The sequence below is a fragment of the Euphorbia lathyris genome, chromosome 1, assembly GCF_963576675.1.
Source record: "Euphorbia lathyris chromosome 1, ddEupLath1.1, whole genome shotgun sequence".
NCBI classification, from domain to species: Eukaryota; Viridiplantae; Streptophyta; class Magnoliopsida; order Malpighiales; family Euphorbiaceae; genus Euphorbia; species Euphorbia lathyris.
Genome location: NC_088910.1, coordinates 124,595,690 through 124,601,689, shown reverse-complemented (window position 1 = coordinate 124,601,689; position 6,000 = coordinate 124,595,690).

The window sequence follows — 6,000 nt, the reverse complement described above, 5'->3', positions numbered from 1 at the left end:
TCGTTAATCATAATGCGGAATTCCCGAGTTTTAAGCCGTCTAGGGGTTTACGTCAAGGGGACCAATTTCACCGTATCTGTTTATTCTCTGTACGGAAGGACTCTAAAATCTATTGCAGAAGGCTGAGTCAGTCGGGAAGATTCATGGTTGTTGTATCAGTAGAGGCGCCCCACAGATATCCCATCTCCTATTCGCAAACGACATCTATTTCTTCTTCCGGGCGACTGTCGAAGAATGTAGTGCAATACAAGAGATATTCCAGCAGTATGAAGTCGCCTCCAGTCAGAAAATCAATGCACACAAATCTAAAATCTCCTTTAGTGCGAAAGTTCCTCAAGAGAGAAGGCTGGAGATTGCAGCGCGGCTGCAGGTAGCAATTGCAGATCAACATGACAGCTATCTCGGGCTTCCTTCGGTCGTAGGTCGGAATAAAATGGCTGCTTTTTGGTACATTATTGATCGGTTAATGAGGAGAATTAGAGGATGGCAAAGCAGACAGTTATCTCAAAGTGGGAAGGAAATTCTGATCAAGACGTTGGCGCAATCACTCCCGTCTTATATTTTTCAGGTTTTTCTTCTCCCAAAAACCATCTGTTCAAAAATTGAGACCATCCTAAATGCATATTAGTGGGGAAGGGGAATAAAATGGAAGTCTTGGGAGGCAATGTGTATAAGGAAGGAATGGGGAGGGCTAAATTTTAGACGTTTCCACGAGTTTAATTTAGCTTTTTTGGGGAAACAAGCGTGGAGATTTCTGAGCAATCCACTCTCGCTGGTGAGCCGATTGTATAAAGCACGCTACTTCCCTAGATCTGACTTCAATGAAGCTAGTCTGGGAGCAAATCCAAGCCTCATTTGGTCGAGTATATTTCAAACACAACACCTGCTACGTGAAGAGGTAGTGTCACGGATTGGAAATGGGCAGCAAACCCGTATATGGGTTGACAAATGGTTAAATTCTGCGTCTGGGGTGCCGGTTATGGTTCAGGCTAATTCTGATCAAAACTGGACAGTGGATAGAATTATCAAAGATGGTGAATGGAATGTTGAGTTACTTACGGAACTCTTCACAATTGAAGATAGGCAAGCAATTCTTCATATCCCTATTTCTAGTTGTGGAAGAGAGGACCGATTAAGTTGGAGGAGAGAGAGGAAAGGAATTTATAGTGTTAAAACGGCTTAATACAAATTCTCTGAGGCATTTCCCAAACCACTGGACTCGGTGTGTAATGCCCCATGGAGTAAGCTTTGGCAATTGGACTGTCCTCCGAAGGTTAAAAACTTCTTGTGGCGCGCCGCTTGGAATATAGTACCAACAAAGGTAACTCTCTATAATCATCATGTTGATATTGATACCCTGTGCCCTCTTTGTCAGAATCACGATAAAACTTTGTTGCACATCCTATATCAGTGTCCGTATCTGGCTCGAATTTGGCAATCTCCATGTATGCTTATTTTCAGAAATTCACAACTTGCAGTCAGTGCTAATTGGTGGATAGAAGCGATTGAAAATCGAAGCCAAGAAAGTGCAGGTCAGTGGGCGGTCGTGATGTGGTATGTCTGGTTATGTAGGAACCGCTGGCTGTGGGACAGAAAACGAGTGCCTCCCGAACAGATGTATTGTCGGGCTGCTGAATTTTGGCAAAATTGGAAAGCGGCTACAACACCGGAACAGAATCGACTCAATCCGGCATCCCGTAATAACATTACGCGTTGGAACAGACTGGTTGCAGGGGTGAAATTGAACTTTGATGCTGCTGTTTGTCAGGCTAGTTTTATTGGCGTTGGAGCGTGTATTCGTAACAATGAGGGTCAGTTTATGGCGGACAGATATCGGCAAATCTTGGGATTATTCACACCAGCAGTAGCAGAAGCCATCTCATGCCCAGAGGCGTTGAGTTGGATCAAAGACAGAGGGGAAACGGAAGTTTGTGTGGAGGGAGATGCGCAGATAATCGTTCAAACGTTAAATCTAGAAGCTGATGACGACAATTCTCATCTTGGTTTAGTTCTTTCTGACTGTCGTGAGATAGTAAGTTCAATACCTCTTTGTTCTTTCCGTTTTGTGTGTAGAGAAGCTAACCAGGTTGCGCATGAAATGGCTAAACTAGGGTTATCAAGTACAGTTGTGATTGTAACCAACCCTGGATTCGATTGTAAGCCTTTTGCTATTGATTCTTAGTTTTAATACAATTCATTTATTCATAAAAAAAAAAAAAAAGTAAAGCAAACATTTGTTTTTGAAAAACTTTCCTATTAATGTCATATATATTAAATATAATGAACATCTATAGCTAGGATTGGATTGATTAAAACAATTAAATTGAATCTGATTCCATCATTTGGTGTATAGAAATAAATACCATCAATTTCATCCAAACCCACGTGTTCATCTTAATTACATTTGTTTTCATGCAAACCACATTTAATTTTGTATTTTTTGTATTATTATATTATTCTTTTGCATTTGGATAATTTAAGTAATTATACATATATTTTGGGTGAAGAATATATCCAAACTAGTGTGGAATGGATTAGCATATAGAGGTGGTTTTGTAATTTGGAGTATATAAATATGAAAAAGTAGGGGCTTTTCTTTTAACTGTAATTGCATGCGTGAATCATTCTCTAGTATATAATTTATTTTTTTTTGGCTTAATGCATGTTGGTTTTAAAAACATATCACATGCATATAGTTGTTACTGTTCAAAACGAAGGTCGCTTCGACCGTCTAGGTCCCGCCTAGGCATTCGAAATCAAGAATCTGTCCCGATTTTCTTCAATTAATTACTCTAGGCGTTTTTTTGGTTCTTAGGCATTTTTAGCCGTTTGGGCTCCGCCTAGACCGCCTAATCGACGATGAAGAAAATCATTTAATATTGTGAATTTATTTTTTCTTTATTATAATTCACTTTTGAGTTATTTCAATGATATTGTTGTTAAAATATTGATATTTGCACATTTTTAAAAATATATGTTCCAAATATACGTGTTTTTCTATATTAAATAATTTTATAATATTGTTTTTCAATAGTATAATACATATTTTAATTGAATTTATATAATAATTTGTTGGTTAATAAATAAAAAAATACAAAGATACAAATCCGATTAATCCCCGACTAATCGCCGATTAATCCTCGAGAGTCTTGTCCGTTCGACTAGAGCCTAACATTTTTTACAACCTTGATAGTTGGTTTTAAAAACCTATCACACACCTTAGTTAGCTCATTCGGACCTCCTACACACAAAATCGTTGATTTTATCATCTTTGGCGTATGAGGTGGCATGCGTGCTATAGAAAAAAGAAAAGCGTGTGAGTTCGTTCTATATGCCGCCTCATCTATCGAAGATGACAAATGAATGATTTTATGTGCAGTAGATCCAAATGAACCAACTATAAGTACGTGATATATTTTAAAAGCAACGTGATAATGTATTGGATTTTTCAAGGGTGTTGTTATATCAAGCCACCAATTCCCACCCCTAGCCCCGTGAAATGATGAAACTGCCCTTATTGATTTTGGTCTTTCTAAAAAAAAAAATTCTCTCTACGAAACGCGGACGTGTGGCTATCACATGCCTCGCCACATGGTGAGGCGTGCTAGCCACATGCCTCACCACGTGGTGGGGCGTGTGGCTATCACGCCTCACCACGTGGTGAGGCGTGATGTTCACATGCTCACGTGTGATTTTTTTTTTTAATTTTACATTTTAATTATTATTCTAAACAATTATAATTATTATAATTATTCTAAAAAATTCTAAATATTATAATTATTAACATTATAATTAAATAATGTGAGGTGTGATGTTCACATTCCCATGTGTGAATTTTTTTTTTCAATTTTACATTTTAATTATTATTATTTTAAACAATTATAATTATTCTAAAAAAATTTAAATATTATAATTATTAACATTATAATTAAATAATGTAAGGCGTGATGTTTTACATTCCCACGGGTGAATTTTTTTTTTTCAATTTTACATTTTAATTATTATTATTCTAAACAATTATAAATATTATAATTATTCTAAAAAATTCTAAATATTATAATTATTAACATTATAATTTGAATTATAATTATTAACATTATAATTAAATAATACACATGAAGTATCAAACATGTATTAAAATGTGTTAAAAACAATAAGTTCTAAAGAATTCTAAATATTAACAAATTACAACAAGCCAATTCGACTGGTTCCATTCCTCAATGAATCGGTGTGTGATAGATTTAAGAAAGACTGTTCACATGCTCACGTGTGAATTTTTTTTGAATGAATGCTGGGACGCGAAGGCAGTCCGGACATCACAACTAGGTTGGCACCCCCGGCGCAGCCAACAACCCGAATATTATTAAAAAAGAAAATAGAATAGAGTACACAGGAGGAAGAAAAAATCAAGAAACAAAAAATAAAAAATTACAGAAAGCGAATATGAGTTACATTGCACACATCGTCAAACAGGAAAGCCATGCTCATGTGTGAATTTATTTTTCCAATTTTATGTTTTAATTATTATTATTCCATGAAACTGGATGAATTGACTTGTTGTAATTTTTTTAATATTTAGAATTGTTTAGAACTTATTGTTTTTAACACATTTTAATACATATTTGATACTTTATGTATATTATTTAATTATAATGTTAATGATTATAATTTTTAGAATTTTTTAGAATAATTATAATAATTATATTTGTTTAGAATAATAATAATTAAAATATAAAATTGTGAAAAAAAAATTCACATGTGGGCATGTGAACAATATGCCTCCATCACAGGTGGAGGCATATGAACATCACGCCCCACCTGTGGTGGATGCATATTGTTCACATGCCCTGACACCGAAAAATTGATATTTTAAAAATCATTCGATTTTACTATAAACAATTGTAAATAAAACATATTTTTGAACAAAACTACGTATCACTAGTCATTTCCCATGTTTTTTCTTTATCAAATTAGTCCGGATTAGATTTTAGAGAGTTTTTAGTTTTTGAGAGAATTTGAGAATTTGAGAAAATTGGTGAATTTATTGCAAGGGTAATTTCGTCTTTTTCTGAGACTAAGGGTGGGAAATGGTGGGTTAGTTTAGTAATCCACTCTTTCAATCCACTCCTGAATCTATGTTTCCTCAACTGATTAGTGCCACAACATCACTACAAGCATGACAAAAATTGCATGCTACCTTTTCTCAGGGGTTAGACCTCATGTTCATTTTTTGCGCAATCAGTTGCTTAATATTCAACGTGATTTCAATACAATCTCTCTGTGCATATGCAAAAACAAAAATATATTTTTGATCAATTAACTTGTTTGCAACATCCTTTGTCTTTTGATGATTTTATTCATTGTATATTGGCTGGTTTGGGATCATCTTTTTGTCTGTTTTTTCGAGCTTTAGAAGCTCATTTAGTCTCTGTTACTTTTGATGAATTATATGGGTTGCTTTTTATTGAACAAATTCAACTGAATCATGGTGCAAATTCTTCCCCCAAACCAAGCTGTAACAGCCATGTCGACTCCGCCCGTTCAATCGGCCAATCCATCCCCACCGCCTTCCCTTTTAATCACAGCACTTCTGGATCCCCCAAACAGTCACCACAACTTACGCTTTTATGAGTCCTCTCGTGACGTTAAGTACTTATTGAGGTCAATTCACCTTTCCATGTAAACTACGCATGGTAACTATTAGGTAACTATTAAAGGTCAAAGTATCATTTCTTGAATTAACTATTTAGCCAAAGTTATATGATTGATCCCCAGCAGAGTCCCCACTATGAGCTCCCGAAAACTTATATGTTCCAAAACTATATGAGATGTTACTTTCGATGATAAACTCTTGAAAACCTAAATCTCGTAGTTCGATTAAAATACACATTTGGAAACACTTAGTTTTTGAAAGACGGAGGTTGCACTCAGTCTTAGCCAACTAGAAAAGAACCGGTAGAGTGGATCACATGTGATTACTCTATATTTCAAAGACAATGT